Source organism: Morone saxatilis, unplaced genomic scaffold (genome assembly GCF_004916995.1).
Source record: "Morone saxatilis isolate NCDOM2014 unplaced genomic scaffold, NCSU_SB_2.0 Contig20, whole genome shotgun sequence".
Taxonomy (NCBI): Eukaryota; Metazoa; Chordata; class Actinopteri; family Moronidae; genus Morone; species Morone saxatilis.
This window is the reverse complement of record NW_023339763.1, coordinates 14,966,846-14,986,714: the sequence shown is the minus strand read 5'-3', so window position 1 is coordinate 14,986,714 and position 19,869 is coordinate 14,966,846. Positions and strand designations below refer to the sequence as shown.

The following is a 19,869-nucleotide window of genomic DNA, read 5'->3' as shown; positions in this document are numbered from 1 at the left end:
TATAGCAGTGAATTCAGGAATTTACACAATTGTAGTTCTCTAGTCTTCTAATGTTAAAACAGATTCAAAATCTGATTGATTGATAATTCTTCATTTGTCTGAGATTATTTCTAATTCATTCAAGTGACTACATCTCAAAATTATATAAATAATATGTTTGTAGATGTAAAAACCTATTCGTCATTGTTAAACTTTTCAACCTTGATACTTAAAATGACATTGTGTACATTGTGCTGTGGTTAAAAGAGAATCTGTTGTCTTATTATATGGAGCTGAACGCCATCTCCTGGTAAGATTCTACACTACAAGAAATTGGCCTGAATTTTACATCTTGCAATACTAATGACTAATTGTCAAGATATCTATAATTTACAACTTTTACTATGGGTCGTGTTGACAACAAAACTACGCAGACAAACATTACTGTAAGTGTGACTGTGACATCACATTATGCTAAATTTGAATATCATAGAGGAAGCAGGAAAAGCACAGATGTAAATAATAAAATGATCGATGAATGCCATTTAGATATTTCAGTTTTAGCATCCTCATTTCATTGTTCATTGTGTTTGCTGCCTCACTGTCATGACTTACTGGGACATCGATATTGTTAATGTTATAAGTAACACCTGTGCTTTTCCTGTATGACAAGTAGAGATGTCTGCTGTGAAAAAGGCCTATTGGCACCTTACTGTAGGTACATTCTCCGTCTGTGAGACTGCATGTAAAGCCTTAAATAAATAAATAAACTCCTTTTTACTTGGAGTTGTCTTTTTTTAGTGATGTTTGGGATGTCTTGGGGGGGTGTACACCATTTCTTGCTGATGTATGTCAGATGGGTGCTGTTGGCAGTGAACAACGAGGTTTGCGGCAACAGTGTCTGGAACTCATAACAAATTGAAAACAATTGAAAGAAAGTCAGAAAAAACAGTGAAACTAAGCACATTCTGTACAGAAGACTGTCAGTATGCATTTCACTGTTTCCTCTTTGCTTGTTGAATACCTGCCGTGCTGTCACTGATTCCAGTGTTACTCAACCGCAGGCTATAGGTGGCTTTAGGTGCCGTTTCAATGCATTTAACACTTAAGGGCGGGAGCTTTTACAACTGAGGTGAAGGAAGTCATGTCAAACAATACACGTCCTGCCTTGAAGGATTAATTATGGCTTCAAGACCAGAGCATGACTGACACTGAGGCTAGTGTACAACCCTAGTGAAAGATGTGCTGACGTGTAAGCTCGAGCACAGCTCAGAAACTCCTAAACTTGTTCACCATTGTACTCAGTGAATGAGGCCGCTGAGTAATTTAAAGAATAACGGGGTGTTTAACCTTCTACTTCTGCCCATATAAAACAACTGCGGTCCGGTTTTGTGGTAGGATGGGCCATGTGCAGAAATAGCAAGCAGTCTTCCTCTCAAAGCTCCCAGCAGTTGACAGGAGGACAAATGGGAAGATGTCAAAGTCCAGGCTTTGAATTGCTCTGACATTCCTTCTCGTGCCCACTACCACCTGCCACGGCTCCGACTGCCAACCAGTCACCTGTACGGTCATTCAAGGTCTTGGCCAAGCTTCTGACAGAGCAGTCATTGAAGGATGAATGTCCGCGCCTCCTAGGGAGAAGCAAAATTGCTCAGACACTTTTTCCCCCGCCAACACCTGGAATTTACTCATTTGAAGAACAGCCATGTCCAGTCGATGAGCTTCCCAAGGCCTTTGGAGGAGCCAACTGCACCAGGGCACAAGGCATCATCAGGTGAAAGCTCTAAAGGGGGCATGTTCAGGGGGCTTATGGCGTTCCACTTACTGACATGATTTACATATTGATGGAAAGGGTGAAGACGATGACTCAAACGGTGCCTCCTGTGGAAAATCCTCTGCACACACTGTGACTTCATCCAGTTATGATTTTAGCACTTCAGACTTTTAACCTCAAAGGAACAACTTTACATGACATGACGTTAACATCTAGGAATGAATACAAATTAAACACAATGACTAGCATGTTTTAAAGCATTAAGACATGTTGAGAAGCATGTTTCAGGTGAATGGGTAGTGTTCTGCCTCCATTTAATTTAAGATAATAACAACAGAATGTATTTAACACTGACTTGGACAAAAGATATATTTTTATGAGGGGAGCCAAGTCATTTTTTAACGTGATAGTTAAAGTCAACACCATCTAATCTCAGTTGTGATGCAGTATTTTGGAGCTTGTGGCGAACAGAGGTGAGAAGAAGTATGAAACACAAGGCAGAGAACTAAGGAAGAATCTGGAGAGACCGGTGGCACGTTATTCTTATGCCTCAGCCACAAGGCTCACACAGACAGGGGCCCTTGTGAGCTGAAAGATAAGTGAAGAAGCATATTAATCATTTATACTACTTGGACCGTGTTCCAGAAAAGACAGCATTGCGATAACTCATTTATGTTACCTCAATTGTCTCTCTAAAAGGGACAAGTACAAGGAAGTGTTTTGGTTGAACTCCGGTCATCATCGTTGTCCCGTTATTTACTGTCACGGGTTCGGTCTTAAGACGTCACTCACACTCCTACAGAGTACATATTAATCAAATATATCTATATCTATATCAGTTTTACCCCAACTCTGCATCTGTAAGTTGTTTTATGAGTAAATGACTGTCCTTTGACTCACTAATGGTCTGTGTTCTTCTGGCCCTGGATAGCTCACCTGTTAGAGCTATTCAGCTATCCAAGGTTGAGTCCTTGCTCCAGCGGCAAACAGGTTTGACCCAGACCTGTGGCCCTTTGCTGTGTGTCGTCCCCTTTCTCTCTATCTTTCCCCTCTTTCCTGTCACTCTTCAGCTGTCACTATCAATTAAAGGCCAAAATGATTGCTCTCTTTACGTGTTCTGTCAGAAGGTTGAAGTACGAGCAGTACTCCTGTGTGACGGTAAATCAAACTTGTGATGAGCAACCTGATTTTACAGGATCCTTTTTTATGTCTTTCTCTAAACTCCTTAACCTCAAACAGTGTATGACTCATGGAACAGCTAGTGCTATTCTGTAAAGTGCAGAATTTACTTTATTTATTCACCTCACACATGTAACACAACCTGAATAAAATAAGTACAGTTTTACAGTTTCTGCCGAGTGATAACACCTAGGTAAAAACAGAGAGGAGCCCGAACCCAAAAGGAAGAAAAGAAAACATTTGTCATTATTAGAAGAGGCCTATTTTCTGTCACGTCTGGCTTGTCTGATCATTTCTTGTGAGTTTCAGTGAAACATGTAATACTAATGTTGTCACTGACATATTGCACAGCCACAAAAAAAGTTATTTTGGGCTGAATAATTGACAAATTAAGACCAAAGACCAAATAACCACGAAGCTAGAGAGAAAGAAGAATAGCTAACAAAGCAATGTTATTGTCTGTACTTGTCAACTATCTTCCTGCAACCAGTTTTGAAGATGAGAGGCGAGTAGCTCTCTACATTGCAAACTTACTGTGCATTACAAAATGTTGCAAGCTTTGGGTAGCTTGTTAGCAATTTTCCTTTTAATGGCCATCCATTTTATCTTCCCAAAACATAAAATGTTACAAGGAAAACAAGACAAAGATGTTGTCTCTGCTGTTGTTTCTTTACAACTCAAGATGTGTGAAATGTGAAGTATGAGGAAGGGGACAGTTGCAGCTGATGCCCACACAACAACATGTGTATTTTTTTCTAAATACATGCTCAGATACGTATGTAATTACTGAGGGTGTGAATGAGGTCATGTTGTCATTGTAGACACCTGCGTTGAAAAAGGTTCCATTAGATGGCATCAGTGACAATGAACAATAAACAATATAATGACATGTATGCATACATATTATGTTTCAACTTGTCAATCATTCTGAGTCATCATACCAGTTAAGGAGTATCAAGGTGTGTCTCACTTATTTATGTCCAAATGCTACACTGGAATTCACAGATGGGTGTTGACTCTTATCTGTGGTTACACATCATACAGTAGAAAGGAGAACAGATCTAAACTGAGATAAGACAGAACAAGGATGTTCTGTGGTGACGTTATGGCACGTTATGGAAAGATAAAGGTGCAGTGTGGTTTGACCTTTATGGCTGGTTTAATAAAAAAGGTGTGGGGCCCTGTTTTGGTCAAGTGTGCTTGACGCTGAACAGGGCTGATTAGAGAGCCATACCACACTGCCACACATGTTGAATACTTGAGTCTTTCCTAGTCTTGTAAAAGAGGGTTTTTATATACAAAGATGGTAAAGATGTTCAGCACTTGACATGTGACCTAATATGGAGCCACCTCAGTGACCTAGTGGACTGCACACATATAAGGTTGTGGTATTTTGGGCGAGCTGATGTGTTATATAATGTAATTAGTTATATGATTTTAACTTTGTATTTTTATTCCGTAATACTCTTAGTGTTAGTTCTATAGCTATCAAAAACTAAACCTGGACCCAAACTGATTTCTGGAGTGGAACTGCCACTCATATTTTACTGCAACGATTAACTGATTAAATAATTTGTTGTCAGCTATTAAATTAACCTCTACTTATTTCGATAATTAATTGTTTTGAGTCCTGAGTTTTTGTGTCCAAATTATCTGATTTCAGCTTTCCAAATATGAATATTTCCTGGTTTCTTTAGTCCTCTATGATTTGGGTAATGTACAAAACAAGACATTTAAGGACGTCACTTTGGGCTTTTGGGAAAACATTTTTCACCCTTTTCTGGCATTTTATGGACAAAAGAACTAACTGAGAACAGATTAATCGACAATGAAAATAATCGTTAATCGTGGTCCTAAATTTATGAAAGCTTGCCAACAGTTTAGCGTGCAAATACCTGGAGGATAGAAGAACATTGAGAAAGAGTAAATCGAGCAATCCTGAGAAAAGCCCTGTTCCTTCTCACATATTGAATCAAAATAGGTGAATGAAGGTACATTTTGGACAGAAATAACATTTAATTGCACTGCAAATTAAATTGAAAACTAATTCCACCTGTCCCATCCAGTTTGCACATTGTCCGTTTGTAATGAGTTGTCTAGACTGTCTGTAAAATGAATAGCCTGTGGGCCATTCACTTAGTGGAAAATATTAAAACAGAACAAGATACACAAGGACGGGACCTATAAGTGGACGATGACGCTGTAGCTAATACAGGGGCTATAATTATTTATTTTCAAGCTGAGGGTACTGGTAATAAATTGCCTTGTCTCGTTTTAGCCCTAAATAGCTTGCAAACTTCCAACTTTGATAGTTTAGAGTAAAACCTTTTTTTGTGTGTGCGTGTGCTGATAGATTTAGCAAAGGAACCAATGTTTGCAACAACATTATCATCTAACTACATATTACTATGAAATACTAGACACCTCCGGACCATCAGAGGTTGTTTGCAAAAGGAGGAAGATCTACAGCACTCCCTGCATTTGAAAAAGGGAGGACAGAATTTAAGTGAATGAATGGATAAACAAATAAATAAATATATGTGCATAAAGGGAAGTCAGATTGCTGCCCTCTGTTGGTTATGTTTAAAGCTGTGCGTGACATGACTGGACCTGCTAATGTGAAATTACAGTCTGTTCCTGTTTTACCACAGAGAACATTTTAACTGGCAGGAATTCAGTATTTCATGGAAAATATCAATCACATAAAAATGTAAAAAAGTCGTTTCTAAAAAAATTTCTGTTTTTTTTATGTAATGTTGCGGGTTGCAGAGGATAAAGTTCAGATTTAATCAAATAAAAATCTAATCAAATCTTATTTTTTCCTCTAAACTATGTGGCTTTTTGTTGTATGAATTTTTATTTTGGTTTTTTACTGGTGGGAAAGTTAATCAGACATTCATCGGTTATGAATAAACACCAGCACGATCTTTACACATGTATTTACTTGAGTCTGCACGTGTCAGTTAATGGTAATCAACAGTCTTGTATAGTGGGTTCAAGTAGCAAGGTTTGCTATTTAAACAGCCACAAAGTATTATTCACTCAGAAATGTATTTTACAGTGCAACATCTGAAGTGCCATATCATTTGGTTTACTTTAAGCTGACACATTGTGCTTCACTGAACTTTTGAAGATGAAAAACATTTTATCGAAAACTCTCTCAAGGTTTTGTTTTAGGATGACCTTGAACTTGATTATCAGCCCATCCTTTAAGTCTGTTTCAAGCCAGTATTCAGATCTGATTCATACCTGCACTTGAGTACGTCCTTAACTGATGTGACTACCTTTTACCTCTTTTCATTTTTATTTATTTATTTATTTATTCTTGTTAACCAATTAACCAAACACTGCAAATATTTATTTATTTTAATATTTGGAATCAGTTTTTATTGTCAGCACCATTTATAATAAAAATTGTGACAGAGTTCCAGTGTGTTCATAATACTCAGGGAAGGCCTTGTCAACAAAAGTTGACTTTTGTTTTTTTAATTATTATATATATATATATATATATATATTTTTTTTTACATAAAGGTTTTAAGATGTGGCAGCTACACGAGAAGTTTCAAAGTTCAGATTAATTAATATCAAGCACAACAAGTACCCTATATTTTCACTTTATATTTATAACCTATTTTTTGTTGTTGCATTTTCCCATATATTTATATTTAATTTCTCATTAATATGGCCCAATTACAGAAAACGGGTGTAATTGTTTTAAAATGTGTATTTAACGTGTTTTCACTGCACTCATTTATAAAATATAAAAAGCACACGCAGTGACTAATGAAAAACAGCACATTCTAGATGAGATTTTTCTTAATGGTGACAACAATGCGCTGCCTCAAAGGACAAGTCCAGTCAAACATGCAACGCACAATGCGGTGCCTCCAATAAAACAAAATGTTCTCTGCGTTGAATCCTCTCTGCACGTGCTGCCGGTTGAGCCGTGTTAATCGAGCCAAAATATCTACAACACTGTTCCGGGAAGGCGTGCACCACACGGGTCTGCCGTTTCAGGACGTTCCGTGTATGAGCCTAAAAACGACATAATTCTGACTTTTAATGAATATTAAAAGCATTTTGTGAAACCTGCTTCATTGTCGGATTGCAAAGCGGCGCATTAAGGCCGGTGGCGGTGTTTCTACGGTGTTCCTGGTTAATGTAGGTCAAAGCAGTGACGGAAGGGTGTCCTCCGTTGAACCCGCGGTATTAATCCACATCGCAGTCCTGCAGATGGCGCGCACAGTCAACCGAGTGCCCTGGGTGCTCACCACGGCACTCACACAACAATATCCGTACGGAGCCTTCCCCAGCCTGAGAGATGGCGATTGTTTGAAGCAACACAGGTCTCTCTCCCCTGTTACAGCTCGGGGGGCTATGAAAGCAAAGTTCAAGAGTGCAGCTCTTCAGAAATAGAGTTTTTCACACCCTGTACGTGCAACAGCTCAGGAGGCAGGACGGTGTGAGAGAGGGCTGGACGAGCGTAACCTTAGTTGACCTCTTTGTCACTAAAAGCTCGTCTTTTGAGACGCAGGGCTACTTCCACTGCCCGTGCTGCTGCCTGTGGGCTGTAATACACACGACTCACACACATTCATTATATATTGGAAGTAGCTATTAGACACAACCCTCAGCCTGCTCCATTATTCTGATCTGAACTACAGACAAGCGTGTGCGCACACACGCACACCTGTCACTGTCTAGACAGGGAGGGGGCATTAAGGCGGTGGGTGCAGGGGGGATCCCACATGACCCATTACTGCTTTATTCTATGCCAGCCAGAATATATCTCAAGGCGTTGGATAATGACAAAAAAAAAAAAAAATCAACAACAACAAGAGGAAAAAGCAATCGCTCTACTAAATCTGATTGGCCGGCTGAACCGACACGAATTTTTTTCCCTGCTCGCTAACTCGAGGTCAGCTCGGGACGTTAAAAAATAAATAAATGAGAAAATAGAAATGCGTAGAAAGTAGAAGACACGGCCGACAATCTAGCTTGTTGGTGCTGGAGATGATTGACAGCGCTGCTGTCCAATGAGAGGCCGCGGCGCAGCTGGCTCGCTGTACTGGCAGAGGCGACGTCCAATGCAAAGTTCAGACGCATGATGGACACATAACTGACAATTCCCCCGTCCTTTTGATCCAGACTGGGGATAGATTTGAGTTCATTCACAATTGTGAACGCTGATATTTTGAACAGTAGACGCCGGAGCCCACACGATCACAACATGTATACGTTTAAATCAAATAAAAAGGGTGTGATTGGTGGGTGAAGTGCGCGCTCTCGCTGCGGACAGGTTTTAAGCCTGCATGTTTTACAGCTTTCATCGCATACTGTGGCATCCTTTTATAGAAAACTGCTGTGTTGCTGCTCAGGCAGGAGCAAACTTAAACACCCAGAGTAGGAGGAACGATACTACTACTACAACTACTATTACTATAACTCCCACCACTTCCAGAGAACCATAATGGAGCCGGTTTCACCGACCCACTGTGCGCTCTGCGATTGGGGCACAATAATGTTGACGGATTTCTGATCCAACCCAAGACAGTGCACTGTTCTTCCAATAGCAGCTTTAAGTGAAAAGGCGTGCCTGCCTGCTTTGCCCCCCTTCCTCCTCCTCCTCCTCCTCCTCCTCCTCCTCCACCACCCCTCAAAGTACTCGATGTATAGTTAAAAAATGGGAGGGCACACTTGAACCGAGCTGCTCTATGAAGGTAGGCTGCAGCGTGTGTTTATTGATGAGATGAAAAGAAGATGGAAGTGAGAAATGAAACAAAGTAAAGGAACATATTAAAAAAAACTATACGCGCTTCGTCGGGGGAAAACAGGGGGAGCCTTGGAAACGCTGTCGCCACTTTTTAAACGAGCTTCGAAGTGCAGGTAAGAAATTTAAGAAAAGTAGGAAAAGGGATGGGTCTTTTACAACATCTATAACGCTGTTATCACAGGGGAGAAATAAGAGGAATTTCCTATACAAGAGGTGAAAACACGCTCGTTGACTTTAGGGGGATATGCATGAAATACCTCTGACTTCCATGTAGTTGTAGCTGGCTTTACCAACCAAATATCACGCTCTACATGATCGGAAACTTCATTGTTTAGAGGAGCTCAGACATTCAATAAACGTGACGCCAGCGGACGAGATGAAGTGAAACGAGTCCCTCATGTTAAGGGGCTCAGTTTTTGGCTGCCAGGGGGTTTTGTTGTCCGTTTCTATTCGACTACAAAAACGCGCTGCCCTGGCTGGCATGACGCAAGTTTCCCATCTGTCATTATTCCAAGCGTGCCCCTTTACCTTTAGCCCTTTACTTTCGGATTTGCCCGTGAGCCGGGGCAGGGGGACACTTGAGAACAATACTCTGGTCAAACTGTGTTCACAGGTCTGTTTCTCACAAATCAGCCCCCCCAAAAAAAGAAGAAAAAAAAAAAAAAAACCTGAGCGAGGCTCGCAGTGCTGCTTGTTCACATTTTACACACTGAGCCCGGAACAACTGTGGCAGCCGACGTGCGCATTTGGCTTTTAGGTCAGTTATTTGAATCAGAGGAAACGCGTTTCCTTATTGCAATTATAACGACTATAACGTACTCTCACTGGAAATCCGCTTCTTAAATATATTCCAGTTTGGTGAACTTGCCGGGAACGATAGGCTCGATGTCTGAAATACATCATTACCTATATCAGCGGCTCAGCGCTTGTACTCAGACAGATGTCTAGCCTACATTTTTTATGAATTAATATCGATACGGCGTGGCGTTTATGAGATGGGGTTACATTTAGATAGGCTCAGCAGGCGGAGAAAGGCTGGCTAATATTGTGTGTGGAGGTAAAACAATACCGCAGGTTCAGTTTCTGAGATAAATCAGAACTAGATCCAGTGGGACTCCGGACTGGATTCTGGTGCCATGTTTCTCCAAAAATGAATGATCACTTTAATCGTCGCAATCCGCTTTTACTCACAGCCTACAGTGCGTGGAAAATGTTTGCGATGTGAGGATGTTTTTTGGCAAAGGGTGGCCTAGATATGGGGCCATGCTCTGGTGTAATTAAAGTTGCAAGAGACGCTTCCTGCGTGCCTTTTGAGACATTTTGTTGCAAAATATTCATGAGCAACTCGTGATTCCTTCGCTCTTGCTTATTAGATGGCAGCACAGAGGTACTTCACCTCTTGGATAAAGTTAAAATATGTCTATATGTTAAGTGTTGGCGCAATAAAAAATAAATAAATGGAGCAATGACTCCCCAAAATCCACTGAAAGGGCCGTAGGGAGTTGAGCAACATGTCAGTTTTGATCTTTTAGGGCTCCATCTATCCGTGCGTGTTGTTCGTGCGCGTGTACGTGTGTGTGTGTGTGTGTGTGTGTGTGAGGCTGAGAAAAAGGGACCGAACGCGTGAGTGCATGTGTGTGTGTGGCAAACAGATGTTGTCCCGAAGCGCTCGGCTTTGTCAGATAAAAAGAGTAATACATCATGTACTTGTGTCTATTAGAAGCGCCGCTGATAGTCCCTACAATACAACACGTTCTGGGTCTGATTAATAGACACAGACTCGCCTATAGCCCCAGAAGTGGTGCGCGCAGGTATAAAGCTTTGCGTCAACGCATTAGTCCTGTCAGAGGTTGGTTCTGGTGTGGTCAGTGAAGCGGTTTCCGTTAGAAGACGCAAGTAGACACAAACAAGAAGGCCGGTCCCGGGTTTGACACATGAGGGGAGGCTGCATAAGAGCGCAGCGCTGCGTCCAGCTTCCTCCAAGCGCACACACGGTCTGTGGCTGTGCACCTGTGTGTCTCTGTGTGTGTGTGTGTGTTTACCACATAATTGTGCGTTCATCCCTTTTCACTTTTGTTGTGATCACTTCCTCTCTCTCTCCCCCCCCCCTGCCTTCATTCAGAATATGTTTCCACAACGTAAATGGGCTGCAGTCCTATATGCTTGGTTATGTAATTGGTGGCTGCACTGGATGATTTGTTTTCTGAATGGACACATTTTCAGAACACGGTGCTGAGAGTACAGCCCGGTGTACAGCAGAAATGCAACATTTCACTTTGATGTAAGATTTCAGCTGGGCATAATTATAAATCTGTCCTATGAATTGGAGCATATTGATTGACAGGCTTGCATGTGGGTGAGTAAAGTGAAAATTATATTGTCACAAAGACTATGCTGGTTGGAATACCCTTCATCTGAAAAGAAACTCCACATAAACTTAATACCTGTATTTTTGGACATTTTATTGTTTGATGAATTGGAGGGTACTTGTCTTGTGTGTGAGTGAGCTCTCACCACGGCTTGATGTCAAAAACTCTCGTTTTATCAGCACAGAGGTGTACAGTAGCTGCTGAAAGAGAGACAGCCATTATGTGCCTTGGGAGTGTTTGTAGTCCAGAATATCAGGTGCCCAGTTCCATCTCAGTTAAGTCACTAATGAGTATTTATATGTATATATTCCTCATGTGCATTAATATTCACAGTGTTTGAGCCATCGCCATTTGCCCGCTTTCTGTGTCACGGCTAAAACCCACCCATGACTAATGAATATTTAAGAGCATGTCTGCAGACCAAGGAAACTCATTATTATATGAAGGAGACCCAGCAGATAAACTGTAGACCTTCTCAGATGAAGGCAAGGGGGGATAGAGAGGTGTTCAGCTAATTCACACTCAGCAATCAATCCCAATTTTCTTTTGGCTTCACCATCCTTCACTCGTCCTCTGTAGCTTGTCACCCCCTCTTCACATTCACCAGTTTATTATTGACCAACAAACTGACATAATGTGTCCGTAGCATTCAATGTTGAAATGTTTTCGAGTGGATTTAGTCACTCTTTCGCACATTTCTCCCACCTGATTATCTGGGTTTACTCAAGTGAAAATGTGTAAGGATACCATGCTGCACTAATGTAATGAGTGCTGCTTTGGAAGAGACATGTAACAAAAAAAACAATCGTCTTGTACTGTACATGCACACAGATGGCAGGTCAGTATTCCAAAAAATTTTAAGCGCAGCAAAGGCACTGCTGCCCAAATAGACAAGAGATATCTCTCTGAAGCCTCCGCAATGCCACATTTCTGGTTGTTGTTAATCCCACACCATCCAACCATCTCCAGGCTTTCACCAGGTTATCCTGATGGCCCATAACCTACATAATTACATTTATAAATATATGTTCATTAACCTGAAAAGGTTTTTTGGTGGTTTAGTGGACGGTATGTAGTGGGAAGAGGATGGGAAAGGTGGGAGAAAGCATGTAATATTGGTTATGAGTGGAATTCACCTCAGTCCACTGAATCATGGAGTGCTTTTTATTTTTTCATGTATTTTGTTGAGTAAAATGTTGTTTTATTTTATCATTTCCAATTTACAAAGTGTACATTTGGTTGCAAATTTAAGCAGACACTGGTAATATAATAATCAAATATTTTATTACATTAAAAGTAAAATTTATTTAGCAATTTATAATTCCAAATAGGGTATTTTACCATAGTATGACAGGAGACCAAGAAAAAATATGCACTTGAGTCCATCCTGGCACTTTGTCTACCCCAGTTGAACATATTTGGCAGCCATTTTGGGAATGCAGTAGAGATCCATCGATATAACGAGCCACTTTGTGGATTGCATCCAGAATGTCACAGTGCTTGTTAACTGCTTGGCCTTTTTGTCTCAGACAGTGTTTATCCTTTTCCCCCCTTTTTGTTCCTGTATAATACTCGTTAGAAGAATATTCCCCCATGGAGCAAAACTAATCTTTGATGTGATTGCCAGCTGAGACTGTTTTCAGGTGCACACCTTAAAGTTAATGGTAAGTCTTATAATTAACTACAGAGTAGCTTTTAAGCCTTTAATAGACTTTAAGCTTAAAGATTTTTTTTATTTTTTATTTTTTATAAAGAGCGCATAAAGTTTTTCACCTGATGTTTATTGCAAAGACTGTTTTACAGCAATTGCAGCTTTTATACTGCAATCCCAGTTGCCATGGTAACCTTAAAAAAAAACCTAAAATACCGCTAAAGCTTCAGATACTTATTTATTTTTCTTCATATAAATTTATCATAATACAATATCATCAGACTAGTGAGTGCTGGCTAACTCCACCTCGGTGGATTGTTAGCGTACATGGATCTTTGCAAACTAGAAATTATTGGCAGACTAGCTGCCTCCTGGCTAACTGGCTTGGATCCGTCTACCCACAAAGCACCTTTTTCACACATAACGTGCTTCTCTTCACATGATGCGTTTTTTTTTTAATTCTTGAAAATACTAATAACGCTAATTGCAGGACCTATTGAGAATCCATACAGTTTGCTTTTGTAATTAAGGAGAGAATTCCCCCTTAAGCTGCATTATGCAACACAAAAATGCTGTTATGATGAGTTATGGTGATTTCCTTCGAGCTATAAGGAAAGGATGGAAAATAATATGCCTTGTTTAAAGGGAAGGAAAAATGTGTCTTGTTTATTGATGGGGGTGATCATTTTCCAGGATGAAAATACTTTGGAAAAAACTAAAGGTTTTTATTTCGCAACCAGTATGTTATGTATTATGCATTCATAATGCTTAGAAAAGACTTCCATGACAGCTAGCCTTCACATTTGTGTAAACTGGCTCAATTTGTTAATTCATTAAGCAGGATTTTTTCTTTTAAATGCTCATCCTTTTAGAAATTTGGCAGCCAGAATCTAAAAAACTGGTCATTAAAATGACTTTTATAAAACTTAATTTCACTCAGTGAACCCAGTGTCTTTCAAAGCATGCAGCATGTGGAAAACTGACAAACCAAAAACTTTTAAGGCATGTTTTTCAGTTTTCAAAGGACTTTTGTTTTGGAATCTCCCCTCCCTGAAAGTATCACAGGAATGCGTAATGAAAGCACACATTGAGACTGAATAAGTATTTGCGAATGTGCCATGCTGTTGTCAGGAAGCTTTTGTTCGGTTATAAAACTTTATAAAGTCTTGTGAAACGCACTTGATATCCTTAGTTCTCAGATAGCTTAAATACAACATTGTTTTAGGATTGGCTGTTAAATCTTTCAAATATATACGCAAATATAAAATGAACATTGAACAGTTCATCACACACTTGCCCCAGGATAAGCCTGTGGTGTCTTACTTTAATGTTTACACCAGAATTAATAGACTCATGTACAGTATTCTTATACATTTTTTAAATGTTCATTTTTCTTAAGATCTGTTTTGTCATGTAAAGTAAAATCAATTTTTGTAAACTTGCTTTTAATATCAGCAGTATACATTTGTTTGATACATATACAGTATATACAGTGCAAACACAATACAGTTATGGGTGTGACCATGTGTTTCCATTACCTTTGCTGAAATTGCTAACAGACTCTTGATTCATACTTCTTTTTCTATTTTCACTGCTGGATTTAAAGCTATTCATTAAAAGTCAGCTGTCATAATACCCAAATATCATGTATCAACTTGACCAGAACTCACCCTACAAGAACCATAAAAGATTTTTGTGATTAAAAATATTAATTTAAAATGCACCTTGTCGTAATAATAATAGTAGTATTTTTTTTTTGCATGACAGACACAAGTATCCAAACCTGATTTGCATTCCCTCTCTTTAAACACACACGGTAGGCCCAGGCATTTAACTGATGTGAAAAATGTATCCTGGATTCTAATAGCGAAGTTGTATGTTTGCCAAGGTGCATGTGTGTCCTCAGTTCACCCTGCTACCCATATGGTTTTCTACAAGTCATGGTGAGATCACTGCCTAGTTGAAGGGGAAAAGTATCTAAAGAGGCTTTAAGAAAATAAAAAAAGTAACAAGGTCTTTTGTAACTATTATACAGAGAGTGAAAGCTGTGTATTCTCTGCTTCTATCTTGGCTTCAGGAAGACTTTTTAAGCCTCGTGCCAGTAAACAGCACTCACAGCAGCCAAAATGTTAAGGTTGTGCACAGTCTTACTCAAGGTACATCGGTATGCACTGTGCAATGGGTAAACTTTGGGGGGAATTATTTACACAATAGTATTTGTGTTGCGGTTTTATCACTAAATGAAGATTGTTGGAAGTATTTCCACACACAGAATCGACAACTGTATTTTATTTTAATTGAGTAAGGTGTTAGTTTTTTTAAATACAGTTGCAGGAAATCTCTGTCAGACATTTTGTCTTTTGAAATAAATTTATTTACAGAGAATTTTCTTTTCAAATTTTCATTTCTATCATGAAAATGAAAGGAATATCTGCTCTGATACTGTCTAGATTGTTTATTGCCCTGAAAATGACCTTGACGAAGACAGATTTCAAAATAGACTCCTTCAAGAAGCTGGAAATCATTATTAATTTGGTTTACAGCTTATTGTTTTAGCAACTATGAAATGAATGTTTTATCTCCTTAGACTGGTTTTACGACAGTTGGTGCACATGACAAAAGGAAAAGTATGTGTAACCTGTTCAACAACAAACAAATGGAAAAATAAAATTTCTGTTTAATCGAAGTTGCTGGGATTGTTTCACAGTAGGTCTGACATTTCTAACTGATGAGAAGAAAATTCTGGTAGCATAAACTGTTGTTTCTAACACCTGCATTACATTTTCAGTACAGATGCAGCCCATGTGTCCATGAAATATTGAGGTGGTTAATACACCAGTGTAATAGTTGTCAGTTGTGTCAGCGGTGGCGGAGTGTTTTTCACTTAAGCTGCCATGTAACTAACATTGAGCTTCGTTTTCTTTTATAATATCTATGAATAGGTGAACTGACATGAATGCATTTTAGTCTAAATATCTTTTATGGCCTTTGACTGTAGTAGGCTCTGCTTGCTGCTGGATAGTATCTCAACGTTCATTCATTCACTCAATCGTTTTTTTTATTCTTGCTCCTGTTCAGGGTCAGTTCAGCGTATCCCAACATGCATTTAGAGGAAGGCAGGGCAACACCCGGAGAAACACACTCACAGAGGTGACAGGAGCATGTCATTCAAGCTGTACTATAGGCTATTTACTCAACATAAAGTACACAAAGACAAGCATAAAATCTAGATCCAAATAAAGCACAAACCTTCCTCCATCTCTCACTCTAACCATCACGGTACAAATGACTTAGAAGTAACACATTTATGATAGGACCTGCCGAAAATACTCACAGCCATGCACGATTCTTATAGTAATGTTACCAGAAACAGCTGATGGGCTTAGGTTACACTCTAGGGCTTATGAGCTATAGATTATTACCATGTAAGATAATAATTCTGCTATATTCAAACAGACCACACTGACCAACAATTCATGTGCAGTAGCAAGGCCAAAAGGCCAGATGATTATTATAAACGGAGCTGATGTGGGGTCATGTTAGCTCTTCGCTTTGTGCTGTGAGTTGACACTGTAGTGACTCTGCTCTCTGTGTATAGAACAGATCAGAGGAGAAAACCTACAGTACACCAACGTTTACCAATCATAAAAGGAAGTGTAACAAATGCTAAAAAAAAGTATTAGCCTCCATGATGAATATATGTATTTGCAACAGGCAGGTGTACTATGTTTACAGTGCTACTATGTGGTATTATGTGTACACATTACAACAATATGCTATAGAATTAGTACAACGACATCAGCTAGTGGCTGCAACATAGTTTTTCCCTGCAGTCAGTCCTGAGCTTGGTGGGTAATAAAAAAGAGGTTGTGCATACCTGCCTGCAAAACTAATTCACAGCAGAATTTTATACAACGAGACACAAAGCACGGCCTGCAATAAAAAATAAAAAAAATCTACCAGTGTGTCATTGTGAAAATATTTGTTAAAATTTGACACACTTTTTCCCCCCCTCTCTTTCTGATGTATGTATTACACAAACACATTACGCATACTGATTGAGTGTTAATAAACTTGGGTGGGGAAGCTCATAAGCAGTGTTACATATTATAAGTTGCAGTTTATATGAATTATTGTAAACTTAAATGTGTGCACTTCTCTTCATCTGTTTTTAGGGCTGGTGTTGGTGAGGTAGAATATGTATAGTTTTCTCTAAAGATGTATTTAGTTTTACTAACATTGTGTCTTATTATTATTCTTTGGATATAGTTGGAATATAGTCAGTGGATACTTTCTTTAGACTAATGAGTTTCATGAGTTTGACTTTACTAGAAATGTCATTCACACCATACCAAAAAGGGCAGAACTCTTGAGTTGTTGGCCGTTCTTTCATTTCTTGTGAAATTCTGTAGTTGGCTTGCTTAACAAGTTTGTCTTGCAACACAGAACTGTATGGATAACGTTTCCTAATGTGGCTAGATCGCACCCCCTCCATGTCAGATTAACAGAAAACCTCACCTTTGTGCCAACTTTTGTTAATTTCAAACTGTACTGCTTTATGTTAAAGTCTTTATACCTAACTCGTATTGCTCAGCTGGTCTGTAGACCTCTGGACCAGAGGTGCTAGCACTTGGTGAAAATGTGTATAGGGCACTCATGTGGTCGACTGTGTTTCAGTGTGTCAGCATTACACTTTTAGATGGCTCATATGTCAAATGAGCTGATGAGACATATATAATCTGTATTTACAACACAACAGCTTGCCAAACTATAAATAAACTAAAAAGTGCTAACATCCATAAGGCTCAAAATAAACACAGAATATGGCGTATTAAGTCATCTGTATTTAATATCATATAATCAGCTAAAGCAGGAGCTGAAGACACAGTATGTTGAAGATATTGTTAGTTTACCTGAATAATGACTCAGATTTATCTCAGCCCGATGGCATGTGTATTGTCGTTGCCGTAGCTACAGGCTGAAGAAATATGTTACATCTTAAAACCTTTTTGCAAAGTCCATTTTCACTGTTTCCTTTGCCTCCGTTTTGTTAACATGCAGCATGTTAACAGTTTTGCAGCTTGTCATTTTTGTAGACTGGTGAACCCTTTTTAAAAGGCAAGTATTGAGCTTGCCAGATTCTGGGAGAGGGGCTAGCTTGCTGACCCTTAAAGCACAGAGCGGCTCACAAAAAGTGCAGGGTTGTGGCGAACTGCTTAAAGCACCCTCCTGCATTTGTGAAAGTTCAGCTCTGTGCTGGACCACCTCGGCACTGGGCTCATGCACCCTCGTGCAGCTGCTGGTGAAACACATGGTACAGGACTTCTGAGGCTGTTCCCAGTCACATTCACAAATGGTGAAATAATAATGCTGGTGGTTGGATCAGATTTTCTTAGATTACAGGTTCACTTCATAGACAAAGCCATGTTGTAAAATGTGTAGAAAAAAATAACTGAAAATATCAGGTTTGAATTCTATTTTGATTCCTGTCATCGTCACCTCTATAACACGTTATATTAGAGCGAATATCGTAACCACCCTGCAATTATTCACATATTGAAGACACGTTTGACCACATATGCAGTGTGTGTGTGTGTGTGTGTGTACACCTTTACTGTAAGCATAGAAGGGTTGTATATGAAACTCAGCCTTACATAAGGCTTGTGTGACCACAGCTTTTTCTGTTTCCTAACTACTTCTAAATACCTTGTGTGTTTGTGTGTGTGTGTGGTCTGGTCCGTGTTGTTGTGTTGTGTGTGTTGTGTTGTGTGTCGTTGTGTGGTGTGTGGCTTCATTCTGTTTGGTCTCTCTAGTTGACAAAACAATAGTATAACACTTAAACCTAAACATATCCACGAGCTGTGCTGGCTTGCTGGTTCTCAACAGTGTTAGAACTGTGTACTTGTTAGCAGAGGTCCCACACTATCCTCTCATAATTCAGCACAAAGCATCTTTGTTCTGGTTTATCTCCCAAGGACATAAAATGAGGAGATACATTGTTTTCTTTCAGAGATATAAAGGTGCTACAGCCCCTCAATACTGCAGTCCACTTGTTGAGATCTTGCTTGCTTATGCACCATCCAGGCATAGAAGAGGGATCATATGAGTGGCATGTTTTATATTTCTTGCCAAACAAAATTAATTATCCACCCTTTATCATGATACAACAGTAATAGACAAAGAAATCCTGCATGAGCATCTTTGCAGGTTCATGAAGATCTCTTAATGGCCCGTGAGGTCCTTTTTTGGAGAGGCGAAATGTCCTCGACATGTCTAGTAGCTGTGAAGAGGCAGTTGCTGTGGACACTTGTGCCTAAATGATAACTCTTGAATTTAGCATTATCTGCTTCGGGGGTTAGAGGTGTTTTAGAGACTATCATATGAGTAGTCAGGTGGTTCTTTGTGGTCAAATGCTCATTAACAAAAGCACAGCCATTTGCCAAATCTGAGAGATTTCTTTAAAGCCTCCTTTCCATCAACAAAATGAGATACTGTCTTTATCATTTTAATGGTTAAAGCCAGCAGCGACTGTTTGTTTCTTTGCCCTCTATAGATGCTCTTTTAGGAAAACTAACAGTTTGGAACTTTTTTTACTGATAGCACTAATTTATAAATGTGTGTGTGGACTTTGCCTGAAGAAAGTATATTAGAAGTAGATTATCCTCCCATCTGTAAAAGGACAATGGATCTGCTATGGATGGAAGCCTTTTTGACAAAAATGACAAAGTTGAACAAGCTGTCCTGTCAAAAAAAATACTTTAACTGTCCTTTACTTGTTTGATGGTATTGTAGTGTGTATTGTTATTTGTTTGCTTGAGGAATTTTTTTTGAAAGCTGCACATCCTGTCACACGTCTTATCCCATTGATCTGCTGTGCCATTTGAGACAGTTCAGTGGCACTGGCTCTAAACATGAACAGTGAGATTAAATTTAGGCGACTGTAAAGAGTTAATAACAGTTCCGGCTAGTGTGTGATGCGCAGGACTGCATGCAACATTACACATTATTCAAGCAATTTCAATTGAACAGTGGCCATAACATTACACTGGTACTCTGTAATTACTTTGCGATTATGATGCTTTGGCCAAACAAGAGAGCATTCACAGGAAAAAATGAGTGTTGTTGTGAATTAACAAAATGC

At 39.4% G+C, this 19,869-nt stretch overlaps 1 protein-coding gene across 1 annotated transcript in view; it reads left to right on the top strand.

Moving 5' to 3' along the window:
* The first annotated feature begins 8,581 nt into the window (after window positions 1–8,581).
* Window positions 8,582–19,869, top strand: part of zbtb20 (zinc finger and BTB domain containing 20) — a 33,127-nt gene continuing 21,839 nt past the window's right edge. The window contains exon 1 of the mRNA XM_035666197.1: window positions 8,582–8,821. The gene's annotated coding sequence lies outside the window, so the exon portion shown is untranslated. The remainder of the gene's footprint in view (window positions 8,822–19,869) is intronic.